Raw genomic sequence first — 21,772 nt, 5'->3', positions numbered from 1 at the left:
TACACAGAAACCAGACAGGATAGGTTGAAAAACGAGCCTCTCAGAATCACATCGTTAATGATTGACTTGACTTGGCTTGACTTCCGTTGTTTTTGTTAGCTCAAGAGATGGACCTTTGCTTCTTTTCTAATAATTCTGACTGCATGGTTTTCATTTTATGAAAAGGCGAAAAGGGAAAAAAAACAGGAGGAAAGAAAATGAGTGGGAACTGAGAAGAACGTCCACACCAAAGTGCATACATCAATCTACCGCCTGAGCACGTCAACTTCAAAGTCAGGATACACACAAAACAGGCACACACACACACACACACACACACACACACACACACACACACACACACACACACTTACACATCAACTAACCAAATATATAGCATATCTGAGATTCACATCAGAGATTCACACTGGTAAGCAAGCATAACAAGCTGGCATTTTGTGAGTCACCTTAACAACACCGGTTGTAGTCCTCAAACTAACACACGCATCACCACAACAGACAGGCCTGTCAGTCCCCCAGAGTCCTCACAAACACACAATATCAGAATCTGTGTTTTTCGTACCCATGTATGTAATCAAACCCAGTACTAGCATTTATGTTAGCCTAATGCATTCTTCCACCATCATAATAAGTGATGGCCTCATATAGCAGAAACCATATTAAGAAATCTTATTCACTGTATAATGGTGCTATTTTGTAGTTTGTTACTTGCGAGGGTTGGCTAAAAAAGAAAAACAGAAAAAAAAACAGAAAGTGCTTGGAGGCTAAACAGATTGTTTTAGGTCGTCCCTTTTGCACAGCCTTCAGGCCACCATTTTCATAGTGTGTTTTTATTTTTAATGGTAAGCTAGTTCAATAAGGTTGTCGTATAAGAAGGCAAAAATGTATTTGTGTGACATCTGTGAATGCATGGAGAAAAAAAAAAACATTATGTTGTGATCCCAAGAAAGGCTAATTGCTATTTTTTCTACGGTTTTTAAATTATATTTATTGTTTTGATGAATGAAAATTCCCTAGAGCTCCTTATGCCAAATGTAGTGAGTGACAGAGAGCACTGTGAACTATGTTCCTTGAGGTGAAGACATTGTGGTCTCTTCCAATGAGTGTGCTTTGTAAACAACACCACTTGCTAAGATGTCTAAGACTATTATTTCTTCTGTATAACCACACTTCTTGTTTTGTCAAATTGCATATTTGTTTGAACATGCAGCAATCCAGTACATTGTAATTACAGAGTATTTATGAAAGAAAACATGGTACAACATGCATTAGCAACTCAAACCTTCAGTTCGGCATGAGATTTCAGTGATTTAACGAGACCAGCCAAAGATGATAAAAAATCTTAATTTCAGTTGTCTCTGTTTACAAATCAGTGTAGAATTATCAGCATTCAGTTCTATTCCATTGACATCATTTAGTTCAACTGCTATGGCATAAAGTAGCATTGTCTCCAAGGCTCTCAGACACCAAGACTGAAAGAGGCCACATCTCTGTGTGTAGGGTACTCGACCCTAACTTCAGCACATTGTTCTAAGTACTGTTCTGAGACGTTACCAAAGATGAAGACAAAGATACTGGAATACTAACAGAAAATTCTGGAATTACTAACCTCAATCCTGTCTGATGAGAATGTGTCACACAGCCTTCATTAGTGTTCCAGTCACAAAAAAAAATAATGGATCACAGCCACAATGGCAATATTCCATTGCTAATCATCTACGTAGAATATCTTTTTTTTTACATGGATGAAGTAAGCCTGCAATAAATGGACAGCATGGTTAAAAACAAGAGGAAACAAACAAACAAACAGATATTAGCAAACACGTCTTGTGTGAAGGTTGGGCTCGTCATGTTCACGCAGTTAATGTTTCAGTTAAAGAGTTTTTTTTTCTTCTGTGTGATTTATCTTGCTGTATGTTTTTTTTTTCCGTTTGTTTGTAACAACTCATATCTGTATGTATCATGTCACCAAATAATGACACAAAACACAAAAAAAGAAAAGCAAAAATGTAAACCGATATTGCTGTTTAAATAAAATCTGAAAACAAGTGCTTGATTATATGACAACTTACACTATTGACAAAAAAGAACAAGACTGTGGCAATTAGGAGGCTAATCATGAGAATAGGATGTTTGGTTGAAGGACTGTCATTACTGGTGCTCGGCTGCCTTCTGTAGAAATGATTCAAAAATAAATGACAGATTGTTCACCACTCCTGCTGAATAAACCACTAGTCAATAACAAGAATCTGATGATGCTGTTTTTTTTTTTTATTCTATACAGAAATACAGTATGTTCTGGAAAAAGACAAATAGGCATAGTGGAGGCAATGGTGTACAGTCAAATTAATGCAAAGGTGTATTCTTTATTGCGTGTGTGTTTCTCTCTCTCTGTGTGTGTGTGTGTGTGTGTGTGTGTGTGTGTGTGTGTGTGTGTGTGTGTGTGTGTGTGCGTGCGTATGTGTGTCTCTGTGAGTGAGTGATAGAGAGTGAGAGAGAGAGAGAAAGAGAGAGAGAATGAGTCAAGCCTGAATTGCGGACTGGGCTCAAGTCTGTGTGTTATACTTTGCCAGTCCGCGAGGGTACGCTAGGGTCCAAGTGACGTAAATTTCATCATCAGAGGGTCAATGCGCGGTTCTGCGCTGATGCTTTTTTTTTTTTTTTTTTCTGGAGCTACCACACTACAAGAGGACTAACTGCACATGGACGGAGTCCAAGTGGACTAGAAAGTATATTAAGAACAACTATGCGCTCATGGTGTCAGCGGTTGGACAACTGCGCTGGCCATGTCCGCCACCGAGTATAACCAAGGCCTTAAGATTGCATTCGCATTAAAGATGCAGTGCACGATTCTGGCATTAAGCTGTTGATATTTGAGCCACACAGCCAATCAAATTACAACCTTCCCTTCCGTGCTGCCGAAGCACTGTGTTGTTTGGCTGACGTTGTTTATGGCCTGGACTGGGCCACAGGACATGTTTGTTTCCCATTTACAAGAGCCAGGACTGTGTATGACCGCCAGTGTTTTTCTTTTTCTGTTTTTTCTTTCTTTCTTTCTTTTTCTTTTCCCCTTCCTTTTTTTTGGCGCTCGCACATCAAATGGACAGCTGAGGGACCACAAGGAACAGCTTGCTGAGTCTGACAAAAATGTGTATCGGAGTTTGAATCGAGGACTTAAACGCTGTTTCTTTGCACTTACACGTCACGTCATCTCTTATATGACGTCAATTCATGTCAATTATTTATTTCAAGGATAGCCCATTGAGACGTATCATCCCATTTTCGAAGGGGTCCTTAACAACAAACAATACACATAAGAACAAGGACACACACACACACACTCGCATGCCAACACACTCTCCAACAATGCTCACCATCCCCCTTCCCCCCAGCAACCAGTATTACACAGACAATATAATCTCAAAATATCACCCCAATGCACTCTTCCTACTCCATAGGATACGCTCAAAAGTTTATGAGACATTGGAACATTGTGCAGGCTATAAACAATGCAAGTGCCATTAGTTTGATTATATATGACCTGAGCGTCATCAACTGCTCTAAATCCTATTGCCCGAAGTCTACTCAGCACAGTGTGTTTCATTGTAAATCTTATCAACATCACTATCTTCTTCACCTTGCAGATAGATTTGCTCTTTAACATGATTAGATTATATCTTGATTTATGCTAAATGGACAGTGTAGGCTTATAAACAATGCATCATATTACATATATTCATTAAGCTGATTACATTGGTCAAAGTTACAACCTGTAACAGAGAAGTGAATTCCTGATTGAGTATCCTAGTATCCTAGTATCAGAAAAGTATACATTTCTTGAATGAGTAGTCTATGTGTACCAGAGATGGGAATAAGTCACACATATGCAAGTCTCAAGTAAGTCTCAAGTCTTAACCTTCAAGTCTCAAGCAAGTCCCAAGTCGTTTTTGTGAGGGTCGAGTCAAGTCAAGTCAAGTCATGGCTTAGGTCGAGTCAAGTCAAGTCAAGTCATAGCTTAGATCAAGCAAGTCACAAGTCAAGTCATATGATAAGCTGGAAGACAACCGTCTCAAAACTTGAAGAGACGGCAGCCTAAGTTTTATGTAGCCCTCCTTTGCACAAAAGGGCTAACAAATAGAAGAAGGGGATATAAGGCTAAAGAATAGTTATAAATGCTCACTAGGACCAGCAGGATCAGAATTACTAGGAACGACTACAGGGCCTGATGTACCAAATTACCAGACAGAGTACTCAACACGGTAGTTTATCATGGGAACAGCAGCTCATGTTTTCATTGCATAATATTCCATTAATAAATACCATACGGAAATTAAATGCAGACACTTCTATGTTATATACTACGATTTACTCTTGAAAGTGGTCCATTTCTCATTTATGTCATACATCTCTCATATACGTATACATACATTTACAGTAATAGGGTTTGTGCATGTTGTTTGGCTGTTATACTTTATGATTTAACAAAAATAAAAGCAGCTAGCGCTAACAAACTAACAGCTACATTGATGTGGTAGACCAGGGATGGGCAACTTTCATGACTAAGAGGGCCACAATTTTTTATCATCACCATCAGAGGGCCAAATGTGGCTGCGCACTTTCGCACATCAGACATGAGAGAAGCTACAAAATAATTCTGAATAAGAATTAAATGTATATTACATAGCCTACTGTATATAGCCTACATTTCATTTGTGACATGCTTACATGCATTTTTAATAGGCCTATACATTCCCTAACGACAAATACAAGTATTTCACAGCCACATGAGTGAAAATTATTAATTTTAGTGCAAAGGGCTCACATAAATCATCATTCAATGATAGCACAAAACTGAAAACCAGTTAGTGCAGCATAGCCTCATATTCAATGCATTTATATGCTCCCACTCCATTTTTTAAGAATGTATAGACATTTCCTAACGTCCATGATGAGAGTACAGATGTGATGTAACATCCATCACATCTGTAGCCTACTCTCATCCAATGCAAAGAAATAGCCTAGGCCTACTTGCAGTCATGCATGATTTGTCTCAGCTTCCCCTCGACATTATCGAGAATGTCAACAATGTGCGTCGGAACAAAGACCGTTTCGAAGTTTTTATCTCCACCAATGAGGTTATGTTTTTATCGGGGTTTGTTGGTTTGTCTGTATGTTTGTTTGTTCGCAAGATAACTCAAAAAGTTATGGATGGATGCAAAAGGAGGTGATGTGTTCGCTTGGAGGAGGTTTGCGCACTCTGAGTGATTTTCAGATACCGTATTTCAGTCAAATTGTCTGTTAGCCTAGGTATTTGATAGGCGGGATCAATGTGAAACTAAGTCACTTAATGTGATGCAAATAGTAGGCTCTTGTCACGTTTGACTGATGGAGATGGGATGTTAGCTGCCAGCTAACGTTAGATTAAAAAATAATGTGAAATTAGCTAGAGACAATTCTTACTTTTCTTGTGTAGCCTAGTCGGAAATGGCGGATAAAATTTGACGTGCTGGATGTGTCGGATATTTTTGCGCTGCACACCTTGCACTCGGCGAATCGTTTCTTCTGTTGAGTTGAATAGTCTTTAAATCCAAATGTTATTATTTTGGGAACTGGTAACAGCTTCCATCTTCTAAACCCCGACCGCTCTACTGTGGATGGCGGGCGCGTCACCTAGCACCTAGTAGAGAGGTTGCCAGGTTCGCCCACATGCAACAGGAAATATCCGATCGAAAATAGTTTTTATTACTATTATTCACCAATTAACCAAGACACAATGACTTGTCGAGTCATTGCATGCAAGTCTAAGTCAAGTCTCAAGTCATGAGTAGCAAGTCCAAGTCAAGTCAAGTCTTTTCTCACTGTTGATCAAGCAAGTCACAAGTCCTCAATCTGGCGACTTAAGTCTGACTCGAGTCAAGTCACTAGACTCGAGTCCCCCATCTCTGATGTGTACTGCCTGGGAGTATCGCCCTGTGACAGGTAAGCAATAATGTATAGTCAGACAGGATGGACTGGAGCTTAACACATGGCAGATGATCAGGCAGACGATTCTGAAACTGAGGGAATCTGAAGCACAAAACCCTAGAGCCATTGAGAGAGAGAGAGTTGCGACACGCACTGATGTTGCTGCCACGCAATCAAAAGTTCCAAAAAACCTGCACTGAATGGCTGAATCGCAGGAGGGTGGGATGTACTTCAGGATGCTGGAAAGTGTAACCAATTAACTTATTGACTACTGACCAAGAGATTGGCTGTAAATAGTCCCAAAAGTCCCAAGGAAATAGCCTGGAAAAAGTGCTGCCATTTTTTCCTATGGAGGTCTATGGGAGTGTCGCCACTCTGTTTTATCTACCGCTCTGCCCATAACCAATGCAAGAGGTCATTATAAAGAGTTATCTCCCTCAACAATGTAATTCTCTTCTCTGATTGGCTGATGGGGTGGCCATTAACTTCGTATAACCTGCTACCTTTGAAGTAGTTCCCGTATCACACTTGAATATTAATTCGCCAAACTCGTTGCGAAGTTTAAATGAACTGTCACGTTGCATCCAAGCTGAAATACAGACGTGCAGAACCATAGTAACATTGTAGCATATGACGGAGGTGGATTGTAGCTAGTTGGATGCCATGTAGGCTATAAAAGTAGCGATCTTTCAAAGTTAAAGTTAATCAGAATCCTGGGATATGCCCGCTTGACAACGGGAGAGATAGAACTAACGACTGGCTTTTGGCCGTAGCAACCAGCCATTTAGAACTAACGACTGGCTTTTGGCCATAGCAACCATCCATTTAGAACTAGTAACGGCAGTTTTGTCCTGCAAGTAGAAAGTTGATATGTGGCAGAAAGTAGTCCCACAGTCAAGACAGTTTTAGCGATGTTAACGGACGCAACGGTGGAATAAAACCATGTTCTAAATATACAGGCTATGAATACAAACGGGAGATAAGCGGGATAACGGCCTTCGAGGTCGACCGGTTCGATGGAAATAATGGCACGGCGGAGGTAACTCCGTCTCCGTGCTTCGCACGTCGCCGGAGTTCTAGACCTCCACCTAGCCATTATTTCCATCGAACCGGTCACCTCGTCGGCCGTTATCCCTTACATATTGGACCCTCCAAACCCTGGAATGGCTAATTTAGAGTAATTCTTGGGACCGCTCGGCTTGCCTGGCTCCATCCGACCGCAACTCTCACCTCAATTTTTGCTGAATTCACAGTCTGGAAACCCTTGTTTGTGTTAAGGTTCATTAAGCCCCTTTTCAGGGCAGACCAATCAGGGATCAGAAGGAGTGGTTTTATTCAATGATGTTGAGGTAAATCGTTAATATAAAAAAAAATGTAACAAGAATGGCAGCAAACCAATGATAGCAGAGCCAGAGGCAGTACAAACAGACAACTGAGTTTAACAACAGCAGCAAACATCAAAGTAATGAGATCAGACCAAGAAGAATGTGTATGAAGACATTGTTTCCTTACTGCCCACTGATTTTGCGAAATGGCCAATATATCATCAGCTTGCATTGATCCAATGACTCCTGAAATTAACTTGAAGTTTACTTTAATGAGGATGTAACAACTGGAAATGAAGCCCAATGGAGGGTGCCCAGACCCTCTTCGCAAAGTGAATAATTCTGGTTGTACCAGGCTAAGTGCACCCACCCACCTTCCATGTCAGAGGTTACGAGTTTGTCTCCGGTGTGGGACTAACCATGCCACAGAAGACGTCTGTTTGTATCCAGCTAAATGGTCAGATTATTTGCAGTTACAACAGGCTAAACCCAGCAAACCATTTTTGGTTTGGGGAACCTTTGCTGTCTGTTTGAGTCGAAGTATCAGAATTTTTTTTTTTTTTTTAAAGTATATATTTTTGGCCATTTTATGCCTTTATTGACAGTGACAGTTGAGAAAGACAGGAAGTGAATGGGAGAGAGAGCGGGGGTGGGATCCGGAAAGGACCACGGGGCGGGAATCGAACCCGGGTCGTCGGCCTACGGTGCAGGTGCCCCAGCCAGTTGCGCCACGGCTGGGGCCAAACTATCAGAAGTTTATCGATACAAACACACCCCAAAACAACCCATTGCTCACTCTCTCTCACACACACACACGGGTATGTTAGGCAAAATCAGCTCTGTTATGTCATGATGACACACCTACTCTTCAGACTCCACTGATGATGATATATTGTACAAAAATGCGACATTAATCCTTCAGGGAACTTTCCCTAAAGGTGATTTTATCGTTTGACAAAAATTAAGACCTCAAGGAACGTTCTGTGGATGCTCCTTTAGGGATATAGAAAATGTATCCTTAATAGAACCATCAGGGAACGTTCAATAAAGTTTCCCTGGCGGTTGCACAAACAGTTGTAAGATGATGCTCCGGGAATGTTCGCTGAAGGCTACACGAAACAATACATTTAGAGGACGACCTCAGAGTAACAAGTGCTGTTGTTAGCACTCTGGGACAGTGTCCGTATGAGCATTTTATCACATTTTAGCCATCACATTCATCAACACACGGAGAGACCGTTCTTATTGTTGGTCAGTGAGAAAGTGTTTATCATTATGGTTATCATTAGCGTCATCATTATCGTCATCGTTCTTGGTGTGAATGCTGCTTCAAACAAAGCAAATAGCCTGATATGGGAATACACTACGGATTATCTTTGCAATATTTTTTTTAATACATCTGTATGAAGACACATTTGCAAAGAGGAGACACAATTGAATGTGATTTACAATGAAACATTAGGCTACATTTAGTTTATAATGTTGACAATGAATGGCGTTATTGTATCCCTTGACAATGTAGAATTATTCCCTTGTGTGATGAAGAGCTCCTGTGATTCTTCACGTGCGTTTCAAAACATTGTGACATGAAATGATACAAACAGCTAATTGTTTGTGATCGTGAATAGGTCTTAGGAGTTCGGTGTCCTCTCGACTACTTCTAAGATGTCCCAGATTTAGGTGCTACTTTTAGGTATAAAATGCTTTGTGAATTACTCTTCGTCAAAAAAAAATTAGATGTCCTAAAGTTACAAGTGACACGTCCATTCTTCTTATTCATTATTCTTCTTCTAAATTTGCCATTTAGGAGCTACTTTTAGCATTATGGTTATTTGATTAGCAGATAAAGCCCCTGATCAACAGATTAAAGAAACCCTCCACGCACTTCAAGAGAATCAGAGATTTCATTTGCATAGCATGTATGGGTACACACTGCGGTTTGTATTGTGAATGATAGACAAAGTCACAAACACACACACACACACACACACACACACACACACTCACTATGTACACTGCACATGCCACGCAGACATGCACACAACAGTTACACCACACACAGTCTAACATGTCACTGGGTTTTACCTACAAATTGCAAATTACTGTCCATAACATCCGTTGTAACTCTCATTCAGATATAGTCACAAAAGCATGCATTCAGCGTATCTACAGTAGCATTGTGAGAAATGCTGTGCATGTCTCTATCTCTGCCTGGTTCAGTTTTGCTTGCCATACAGGCCGCAGTGATTTGAGAGAGAGAGAGACAGAATAGAGAGAGAGAGATTTCATCCATCAGAAACCCAAATCGTCTGCACAACAAAATAATACTTCCGAAAGAGATGCCTCGCATCGCCAAGGGAAACAAAGCAGTTTGTGTGTGTGTGTGTGTGTGTGTGAGAGAGAGAGAGAGTGTGTTTATGTGTGCATGTGTGCGCGTGTGTGTGTGTGTGTGTGTGTGTGTGAATGAGTATTGGGGGGGGGGGGGGGGGGGGGGGCAGGAAGCTGCACTCTCAGCTCTTTCGATGGCCGTTCAGAATCACTCCTTTTTTTCACACACACACACACGCGCAGTCAGCATTTTATTTCTGTAAATGGACTTGTAGCGAAACAATCAAGCTCTTTTTTAGCAGATAAATTGCCCACCTGGCATGCGTTCAGCAGACATTAGAGCAGCGAGAGTGGGGAGCAGAGCAGGGAAGAGAGGGGTTGGCAGACAGTCTAATTCAGCCATTTGGAATCTGGTTTCATCTTATTTCATTCAGACCACCATGTCTCTATCTCCCCCCCTCACACACACCCTTCACCCCACACACACACACACACCACTTACCCTACTCACCCCCTTGCAATCAATTACTCGTCCCCAATTTGTCAAATTATAGTGTGCAAGGCAGTCAGAGGTTGATTAGCGGTGAGAAATCCCCCCTCCCCTCAAGAAAAAACATACACATGCTGACTCTCTCTCTCTCTCTCTCCATTCTCTTTATTTCTCTCTCTCCATTATCTCTCTCTCCATTATGTCTCTTTCTCTCTCTGTCTGTCTCTCCATTCTCTCTCTCTCTCTGTCTCTCTTGCCTTATGCTGTGGGATGCACTTTTCTCAATCAAACTATGCACTTCACCCCCACCACCACCATTACCACCACATCGCCCCTGACAGTCCCCAGAAGCAAAGATCTGAATGGGCACACACACACACACACACACACACACACACACACACACACACACACACACACACACACACACACACACACAGAACTGGGCAAGATCTGATTCGGTTTTCGGCGAACAGGGGGCTTTTTCTTGGAAGTTTTTTGAAAATTCGTTCAAACGCTTGGTTTCAGCATTCCAAATTGTTCAATTTCAGCAGCAGCCCCTTGCTGTAGCCTCCCCATAGTTTCTGCTCGCTGAGAGGAGCTTCCATCTCCATGCCGACCATTTGCAAAGCTTTGCAGTGAAGTCAAAGCAAATGCTTTTGCGTTAACTACTTGAACAATTTGGTGAAAGTTTGCCATGTGTTTTGTTTTAATTTTTTGGGGAGGTTGGTTGTATGTAGGCAATGGGGGCTTTTTCGGGGCTCTCCTGCATGTAAAGTGTATAACAATATTCAAAAAGTGCTCTGCTAAGACGCGGATATGCCAGTTGAAATGTACAGGGTGGGTGGGGGTGTGTGTGGTGACAGGACAGTGGAGAAAGTGACAAGAAGCCAGTGGTCGAGAGAGAGATGGGGTAGGATCGGGACAAGAAGCCAGTGGTCGAGAGAGAGATGGGGTAGGATCGGGACAAGAAGCCAGTGGTCGAGAGAGAGATGGGGTAGGATCGGGACAAGAAGCCAGTGGTCGAGAGAGAGATGGGGTAGGATCGGGACAAGAAGCCAGTGGTCGAGAGAGAGAGATGGGGTAGGATCGGGACAAACTCTGTCCACATGTCCAGCAACATGGCACAGGCGCTATGGGCAGTTGTGCCGCGCCATGCCACCCTACCTCACCTCACCCCCTGATTAATACCTCCGCCAAGGGGGTTATGTTTTCATCGCGGTTCGTCTGTCTGTCTGTCTGTCTATTTGTTTGTTTGTTTGTTCACGAGATAACTCAAAAAGTTCTGGATAGATTTCGAAGAAATGACCCACGGAAGAAACGATAAAATTTTGGGAATGATCCGTATCACCGTCTGGATCCAGGAGGTGGTTATGTTTTCGCTGGGTGGAGGTTTGCGCTCTCGGAGTGCTTCTCCAGTTTTTAATGCATCTTTAATATATGGTCGGATTAGGACCAAGAACCTCTGAGTTATTGCAGCCTGATGCTTACACGTATCATTACACCTACTTGGCTGTAGCAACAGGATGGAAGAATTTGTTTTAAACCCCATAGCATCAACTTTTAACACCTCTGGGTAAACTGACAAAAAACGGTCATGATCCGACCCCTAACAATAACGTTATATTGCACAGTGCCTGGCTTTTAGGGTATGCATTGTCATGTAATAGCATGTCAAGCAATGCCAGAGACAACATCATTTTCCATATTATAAGTAAGTGTACCATCACAATGAGCTTGAAGCTGTTATTGTAAGTTAAAAGAAAAACTCTGTGTTGCTTTGATGTCTTCCATATTGTCAAACGACCTCATAGCGACCTGTCAAATTCTGCAAAATGCACAAGGACAATGTTGTTATCTTTAGTAAACCATAGGGTCGCTGTGACGAAATTTGAAGAACGTTGTTATCTTTATGCAATATTTATACAGAGTATATTATTGTATTGTAAAAGTAGTCATATGTAATACATGCATAATAAAATGTAAAAGAGGATTTCTCCACATGAACAATGCAATGTCTGATCCAATCAGGACACATGTTAACTGAAAATCTGCACATCACTCATTTCAGATCGATCACCAATCTGGAGAGGTTCAAACTCATGACGCCTGACTGACATGTGTCGAACGGTGCTTGTGGGTTCAAACGTGAGAACCGAGCTCTCCCAGCGCTTCTCTCTCTCTTTCTCTCTCGCTCTACCCTCTCGCTCAGTTCTCCCGGCCAGAACTGACGGCGTGGACCCAAACACAAACCCCATGCTTTCGGTCCAAGCCTCAGCTCCCCGCTTCGTTTGCTTGCTTGCTATGTTTCCTCCTCCTCCTCCTCCTCCACCTCCTCCTGTGTGGAACCGATCCGATCCGATCGGGCTGAGCCGGGCTGGTTCCGATAGTGGCTTCCACCCAGAGAGCATCTGAGGACAGCGTTCCTGGACCTTACCCTGAAATGAAAGCCCGGGGGTCCACACTACTTACGTGCACTATTGTCTTTTAAATGACCTTGTGGTCTATTTTAATATGCTCGCCACCACCCCCCCCCCCCCCCCCCACACACACACACCCCTCATTCCAACTTTCCCCTTGCCTTGTTTTAGAGGAAAAAGAATTAGTGTGTGGCTGGCAGAGACGTGTTTGTGTTGCTAATGAATACCAGGTATCAATTACCTAGTGCTGGCGTGATGAATTGGCACACACACACACACACACACACACACACACACACACACACACACACACGTGTGTGTGTGGTTTTGGGGGCTTTTTCGGGGCTCTCCTGCATGTGAAGTGTATAAAGATATCCAAAAAGTGTTCTGCTAAGACGCGGATATGCAAGTGATGTGTTGTGTTGTGCCGTGCAGCTTCGTCAAAGAGTCTCGCAGCGATCTGTTATGGAATTGCTACTATTGATTGAGATAGATCTCGATCTTGGTGTGAATATGAATGTGTCTATGTGTAATTGGCTGTGCATGCATGAGACCTGAATATGCCAGCCAGACAGTCAAAGGGACGCTAAAAACATTTCACTAGTGGTCCTACACAATTATAAATCCATTTGCACGTCACACCAATGCAGATAGAGCGAAACCACTCCCCTCAATCATATCTCTCCACTCACACACACTCTCTCTCTCTCCTTCTATCCTTTTCTTTCTTTCTTTTCCTCTCTCTCTCCTCATGTCCTCCTCTTTCTCTCTCTCTCTCTCTCTCTCTCTCTCTATCTCTCTCTCTCTCTCTGTGCTGTTCAGTGGAAAATCACTGGGAGATGATTGTGGTGGGATAGTGTTGGCTCAGCTGGACGTTTCATGAACCCATGATGTCAGAGCCATATTTTCCTTGGAGGGCCCATCATCTGCAGCATTGTTCCTGGAAACCTCTCCTCTCCTCTCTTCTCTCTCCTCTCTCTCTTCCTGCTCTCCTCTTCTTTCTCTCTCTCCCTGCTCTCCTCTTCTCCTCTCTTTCTCTTCCTGCTCTCTGCTCCTCTATTCCACTTCTCTCTCTTCCTGTTCTCCTCTCCTCTCTTCTCTCTCTTCCTGCTCACCTCTCCTCTGTATTCTTCTCTCTCCTCTCTTCCACTCTTCTCTCTCTTCCACTCCTTTCCTCCCTCTCCTCTTGTCTCTCTTCCTCTCCCAATTTGATTCTCCAGGCAACAAAAGGGGGCCTGTCTGGAGCGTAATCCCTGTTTAGGCCCCACAATCTCCACGTCATAACCACCCGATACACACACACGCAAAAACACGCACACACACACGGACACACATACGCACACGGACATGCACAGGCACGCACACACACACACACACACACACACACACACACACACACACGTACACCACGTCTCTCCTTTTGCTTTCTATGGCTGTGAGAGTGGAAGATAATGAAGTCTTCATGCTGTTCTGCAGAGATTCACCCAGATGTCTTTAAAAAAGCATTGGTGCCACAGGAGAGAGAGAGAGAGAGAGAGAGAGAGAGAGAGAGAGAGAGAGAGAGAGAGAGAGAGAGAGAGAGAAGGAAAATAAAAAAGCTGTCCAGGCAGGAAAGCTCTAGGGATGAGAAATTTAGGTCGGGCTTCGGCGAGAGCTTAGAGAAAACAGAAGGCGAGCCCCGGAGGGATGCGTATTTCACCGTATAGCGCTGACAAAGGGGCCAACTTTATTTTGATGGTCCATCATGAACAGTCAACAAACCATCTGTACTCAGACAGTTGAGGAGCAGGAATGCAAAGAGGCAGCTATACGCTCACACTGGTCTTGCCTGTGACGTCAAGGATTCTGTTGCAAATATCACAGTTAAGAGAGTATCACTGGATATGATAGAGCCTTGTCTGGGGTGATTCCATTGGTAGCTGATGGATCTCAGGGTCAGGATAGTGTTTCAATGAGCACATTAAAAGCTGCACTGCTCCAGGTAAGGCTTGAACTCGGAAACTTCGACTTAGGTCCAAGTTCCATGTACTAAGCCACTGCACTGCACTACTGGAACCTGCAGACACAGATGTCAATTGACAATTTAGGACCAACTACTGGCCTACAGTATACCTGGCATAGTCTCATATAGTTAGCATTTTACATATATTGAATATCAAATGGTCAACATTTTAAAAAGATAGTTGTAAACCCCACTAAATAACCTCACTAATAGTTGTTTCTTCCTCCCATAACCCAACCTTACTAAATCCTCAAACCCAGCTCATTTGCAGGGACAGAAAAAAAATGGGCTGACAATATTTCTCTAGTGAACATTTCCAGACTTCCTTTGGAAACCGAGTGGAGATGTAGCAGTCTTGCAGGCTGGGTGAACCCTGCCTGACCTGCCAGCGAATTTGGAAGTTGCCCGGCAGCTAAGGCTGGAAACCTGCACATCTACAGTATCTCCCCTGCTTCCTGTCCACAACCTTTGGGTCCAACCACAAACTAGCTCACCCAAAAGGATGATCACACTGGATCATTGGTCTAATTGGATGAAGAACTATCCAAGTGTACAGAGTCATTTGAATGATGCTGCAATCAGCATGATCAATTAATTTTCCTCAATGAAGATCAATGTCAGGGAATTCTTGATGATTGTAAAGTCTCTCTGTGAAGCATCTCATTCTGTTGTAAGGTACACTAGTATTTGCTGTATTTGCTATTTGTGTAATACACAAATGTTTACTTCTGCCAAGCAATATACTATTTCCAGGGAGTCAAGATTTGGAGGGTTAGCCTCAGTCATTTAGCATCCCAGCTGGTCGCCACCATGTTAGAAAATGGCATCCGACTTGCTCACCTCTGGCCCCATTTTCACAAACAAGCCAAATAGTCCTCAGAAATTCGCCTATACGGAAAAAAATGCTATCTTTGCCCATATAAGGAAATCAGTATCTTGCGATTTTTCTTCTGAGAAAACAACGTGGGGATTTTGAATAATTGCAACTGTCACTTTCACAGGGAAGAAGAAGTCTGAAATGCAGACGTTTTGTCCAACACACTTTTGTAGTCTTCAAGTTGGTTCTGTGATCTCATGCAAACTTTTATAGTTAGCTTCAATTAACACCCAGATCTCCTTGTTTGGGCAAAGATGGCAGCTTTGGTTCCTTTTTGTAGCAAACTACAAAATATACCATTGTACTATGTTGTCTCTTACTTTTTGGCTGAAATAGCTATATAGCATGGGTCATTGCAATGACTGGGTGCAGTACTTAGGCTTGTGATGCAATGTGACACCAATTTGTATTTTATTTTTTGCTGCTATGATGATGCTATAACTAAGGCCCCAACTAAGGACACCTGCCTATTCAGTGCATTTCAGTGATCTGCAGGAAAGCTCGGAGAAGAAAATATACTCACACACACACGCACACACACACACACACACACACACACACACACACACACACACACACACACACACACACACACACACACACACACACACACACACACACACACAATTTCTTCATTCGGTTTAATGGAGTCCCCAGTCAACAAAATCACATTCTGAGGTAATATTATCCCTTCAAGGAGGGGAAAAAAAAGCACCTGGGCAAATGACTGTCTTCTTTCCATCTCCGACAAGGAATGCTATGCACCCCAGTTTCCCACTCGCTCATAGCCCAGGCATGAAGTACGTGTGATAGTAAAGTACCAGAGTATGGATGGAAACGAAACAGACACACGCGCGCGGCAATGCCGTGATACGGCTCAGGTAAGTTACGAGATGTCAGTGGCATCCCAACGACCCCTGGACGAGTCGCAAAACGACTCGCGCGCGTCCAATAACAGCTGGCGGCGACGTCATGACAGCCCAGTTCATGACTCTCTCACCACTACCATTGGTGGCTTTTAAAAACATTATTGTTATGTGGAAATCATTCACTGAGTGATGTACCTGCTGTGATTACAGCAGACAGACATGTTTGCCCAAAAGCAATACTCATGAATGAATATATTTTCATTTTGGAGTGGTGTAAACCGTTCAATTGGTTTCTCCATATTTGTGTATTTATACATGAGTAGTTTTTCATTGCTGTTTTTTTTTATTACTATTTTCAAGAGGTATTGCAGCTTCTGACTCAAACAGTCAGAGATCGATGTTGCTTATTTGTGTAATTTAGAGTATGCTTGAATGTTCGTCTGTAGTGTTTCTTGAAACAATTGCCTTTTAAAATGTATTGCAGCTCCTGACACAAACACATTCATAGAGGCTCAAAGTGTTTACGTAGCAGCTCTGACCAAGGTCGAAACTGCTGACTATCACTGCGAAAGATGTTGTGTCTCCCCTTCAAAGGAGATCGCACAGAGTGATCTGTAGCCATGATGAAATCACATCTGGTCCTTTTGAGATTATTTTGCTTTTCAGGCTTTTGTGCTAGCTTGCCCTTGTTGTGCGGGAATTGTGGTAATGTTTTCCTAGAAATTTATCTCTGAGAAAAACAGAAAAACCACTGGATTATAATTTGAGGGGAAAAAAAGTTGAAAAGAAGAAAAAGAGAAGAAAGAAACAGCTTTCAACTCAAGTGGTTCATCAGGGAAGGAGGGACAGAGAGAGAGAGGGAGGTCTGGATACTGTTCACATTCAAACTAGTGGTCCAGAGACACACAATCATCCTCAATGTGTCTGTTCAACCTCTGTCTGCTCAACGTCTGGAGAGCCCTCGAGGTAATAATAATCGAGGGACTATCAAGTGGCACTGGAAAAGAGAGAGAGAGAGAGAGAGAGAGAGAGAGAGAGAGAGAGAGAGAGAGAGAGAGCAGCGGTGGGTGGATGAGCATTTAGATCCGGGGGAAGTGCTAGGGCAGTTTGTGATGATGTCATTGAAATTTGGTAATTGAGGCCAAGAGCATCCAAGTAGTGCCGCGGTTATGGTTACGGGTACGTGCCGAGACAATGCCGCAGTCGAGGCTCACCCCCCGTCACCTCTGCCACCGGGGAAGCGAGAGAGCGAGAGAGAGAGGGGGAACAACTCAGTGGAAAATGGTTCCAAGGCACAAGCAGTCCCAGAGGGACTGGACGAGTGATGTGCTGGGACGCTCCAGACACCATGCCAGTGATGAGGATGTCAAGTTTGGGGTTGTCAGCTTGGGAAAGAGGCTGAGCCTCTGATGGAAGAGTTGAGAAACCACTGTGCTTTATTTATTTATTTATTTATTCATTCATTCATTTATTGACTGATCTTTTCGTGAAACACAGCAATTTTCAGTTTAATACGACAAAGAACACAGGGTCCCTCTGGAATAAAAAGAATGAAGCTCCACTGATTAACAGATTAGAAAAACATGTCTGCAGTCTTCATCCTTTCTAGTCAACAACTTGATTGAAAATAGTCTGTCTGTTTTTGTTGTTCTAAGGATATCAGCTTGTACGATGATTGAGAACACTGTGATGATGTTGAAAAGGACTATTTTGTGTTGGATAGAGTGGCCCTATGTCGTTCTTATTTACATGTAGCTGTGCTTAGATATGGTTTTGGCCGTGCAAAGAGTTGAGAAAGCAGCAAGTAAAAGTTTGTGAACTTGGCTCTGGTATCACCGAACATTTAAGGGTGACAGCATAGGTTCCACTGTTCATTCATCTGCTGCTGTGGTTAGTCATCCACAACAGGGGCCTGCAGAGAACGGTTGCGCTGTAGTTGTTTTGATACAGACACACTCCAACCATGAGGGTTTTTTTTATCCTCTGCAGTCTAAAGCTTTGGGTTTAAACTTGGCATATAGGCCGGGCACTGACAGTTAAAATGGCCTAGATGTTTATTCATTTAGCAGACAGCTATATCCACAGCACCTCATGGTACAATGCAGATACACATTCATCCATCAGGACATGCATGTTTGTTAGGTGTTACCTTCATGACCTCTGGTGATGTTATGGCCTGGTATCTCGTGACCTTTGTGTCAGGCAGTGGGGATCTTGCGCCGGAGACGAGACACGCGACTATGTGCATCGCGGCTCTGGCCGTTTTTCGAAACCTTCCGGGTTCACTATGTGGCCTGTCTCGAGCGGTGCCATTTCAGTGCAACCAACAACATGGCAAGACCCTGCCCTCGACCCTGGAGACATCATGGACGCGGCTGATCAAGACCCTGCCCTCGACCCTGGAGACATCATGGACGAGGCTGATCAAGACCCTACCCTCGACCCTGGAGACATCATGGACGAGGCTGATCAAGACCCTGCCCTCGACCCTGGAGACATCATGGACGAGGCTGATCAAGACCCTGCCCTCGACCCTGGAGACATCATGGACGAGGCTGATCAAGACCCTGCCCTCGACCCTGGAGACATCATGGACGAGGCTGATCAAGACCCTGCCCTCGACCCTGGAGACATCATGGACGAGGCTGATCAAGACCCTGCCCTCGACCCTGGAGACATCATGGACGAGGCTGATCAAGACCCTGCCCTCGACCCTGGAGACATCATGGACGAGGCTGATCAAGACCCTGCCCTCCACCCTGGAGACATCATGGACGAGGCTGATCAAGGTCCGGATGATGCCACGGCATTTATTTGATTTTTGTTTATTTATCTCTCTTGTATGTCTTGGTGTCATGGGTACGCTGGCGATTACACCGCTCGGCATCTTTTGTCTTGTGTCATCTTGTTATTTTGTAAATTTGTTTGTCTTGTTGTCATGGGTACGCTGGCGACTACAGTTGCGCTGATTATCTCATTACCTCCACCAAGGAGGCTATGTTTTCATTGGGGTTTGTTTGTCTGTCTATTTGTTTGTTTGTCTGCTTGTTTGTTCGCAAGATAACTCAAAAAGTTATGGATGGATTGCGATGAAATTTTCAGGGAAAGTCTGAAATGACCCAAGGAAGAAACGAGAGTGGGAGTGATCCGTATCATCGTCTGGATCCAGGAGGTAGTTATGTTTTTGCTTGGCGGAGGTTTGCACTCTCTGATTGCTTTTCTAATTTATTTCTAAAGCACATTTATACACAGCTAAGGCCGTCTAAAAAATAGTAAAAGAGGATGTAGAATGAGTAATAGGTGTGTTAAGATGATCTAATTTATTCTAAAGCACATTTATACACAACTAAGGCAGACTAAAGAAGAGTATAAGAGGATACAGAATGCATATAGCTGTTTTAAGATTATCTCACATATTTCTAAAGCACATTTGCTTGTCTAAGATGCAGTACAAAGGGAAGTAAAAGTGGTTTGAAAGGCAAAATTGTCCTTTCAATAAAACTCACTTGACTTGATTATAACTGAGAAGAGAAAGATAGAAGGGTGAGTCAGGGAGTGAAGAAAGGATGAAAATTCATATACAGTAATTGTGTTTTTTTAAATGCAAGGCCATGCAATTAAAACTCACTTGAACTGAAATGCATTGAAAAGAGAAAGAGAGAGAGACAGAATAAAAGAGAGAGGGGAGAAAGAGGGAGAGGTAGAAAGAGAGAGATAGACAGGGAGGGGGAATTGAGGAGAGGGAGTGAGGGCCAATAGGAAAATCAAGAGTGGGGACCAGAAAAATCAGAGGGAGATACAACAGAGTGAGAGTGAAAGAGAAGGCAAGCCACTATGTTTTTTCCCCTTTCTCTCCTTTATTTATTTTTTTCTCCAGTATGTGTGTGTGTGTGTGTGTGTGTGTGTGTGTGTGTGTGTGTGTGTGTGTGAGTGCATGTGTCCTGTTCTATTATTTGTATCATTCTCCGTAGTCCATATCAATTATTGTCAAATTGTTGTTATTTTTTAATATTAATGGCTAATCCTTTGATGTAATTACTGCTTTGGCAACAACTGTAACACTCACAGTCATGCCAATAAAGCTCTACGAATTGAATTGAATTGAATTGAGAAAGAGAACGAGAGAAAGAGACAGAGAGAGAGAGAGAGAGAGAGAGAGAGAGAGAGAGAGAGAGAGAGAGAGAGAGAGAGAGAGAGAGAGAGAGAGAGAGAGGGGTTAGAACAACAGAGCCGTGAAACAGAGAGACACTCAGTTGGGCTGCAGCTGGAGAGTTGAGGCTGGAGTTTGCCTGGTCCCCGCAGGCCCGTTCAGTCCTTCAGTAGAGGCCACACGGCTCCAACACAAACACTCGCAAAATAAAGGCGGCGGCGTCCAAGGCAAATCACTTCAGCTGAGTTCAATAACTATTATTCATGTCCTGCTTCTGCCCTGCACTCATGGCTTTGTGTGATGTTAATAAGGCAAGCCTCTGGTGTTTTCCTTAGAGCCGGCGGAGGAGCTCGGGAGAGCTGTGTCAACAGAAAAGCCCCTTCTCTCTCTCTCTGTGCATGTCTTTCTAATGGACGGCCTCTCGTGAAAGCTATATGCGCACGCATGCATGCATGCGCGCTCACACACACACACACACACTCTCACACACACACACACACACACACACACACACACACACACACACATTCTGTACACATGCACAAACACACACACACACACAGTATCACTCTCTTTCTCACACACACAAACACACGCTACCTCTCTCTTTCTCACACTCACATACACACACACACACACACACACTCAGCCTATACAGTCAGGTGTGGGACGAGCTGTGCTGATCTGCATGAAGCAGCAGAGGATGTGTGAGAATTTTTTTTTTTTTTTTGTCCTCCCCAGATTAGTCGTTGGCCCGTATCGTTTTACGCCATGAGAGAGGAGGCGTTCGGGGGCTCTGGGTGTGAGCCGAGAGATCGGTTCCTTTCTCAGGGGATGCCTGTCTGCAGCAGTAGCCTAGTATGGGAACAAGGGGAGAGGGGTGTTTGTGATTCATTTGCAAGTCTGTACAGTACATTGACTTAAAAAATCACATTTTGCACTTTTCTTCTGTAGTCAGATGAAACGATAGGATCAGATTGGCCTGACATGTCATGGGGTACACCTTCAGTCAAAACACGAGGCAAACGCTTTCGCCTCTAAGACAACTTCACAGAGGTGGAGACACGGTATCCAGCCAAAACCAAGACGCTGGCAGAAGCTTGGACGTCTCAAAAGTGACTGGCAAACACACTCCAAAACGAACTGAAATGAGTAAATAAGTAATCTAAAAAAACCCAAAGTGAATCTTGTTGTTCGTTACAGGTACAGGTAATCAATACAATTCCAATACAATTCCTCAATCGGATTGACCGCGCAAGGTTAAATTCCAGGAAAGTGGTTCAGTGACTAACCTGGAAAAAGTTATCTCATGTCAAGAAGTAAACTCTTTAAAGAGAAACAACAAAG

General features: G+C 43.3%; 1 protein-coding gene across 1 annotated transcript in view; it reads left to right on the top strand.

Moving 5' to 3' along the window:
• Positions 1-2,231, top strand: part of igf1 (insulin-like growth factor 1) — a 22,618-nt gene extending 20,387 nt beyond the window's left edge. The window contains exon 5 of the mRNA XM_062517752.1: positions 1-2,231. This exon is cut by the window's left edge and continues 1,515 nt beyond it. The gene's annotated coding sequence lies outside the window, so the exon portion shown is untranslated.
• Positions 2,232-21,772: the final 19,541 nt, after the last annotated feature.

Source organism: Sardina pilchardus, chromosome 17, assembly GCF_963854185.1.
Source record: "Sardina pilchardus chromosome 17, fSarPil1.1, whole genome shotgun sequence".
Classification (NCBI taxonomy): Eukaryota; Metazoa; Chordata; class Actinopteri; order Clupeiformes; family Clupeidae; genus Sardina; species Sardina pilchardus.
This window is presented reverse-complemented; position numbering and strand designations above follow the sequence as displayed.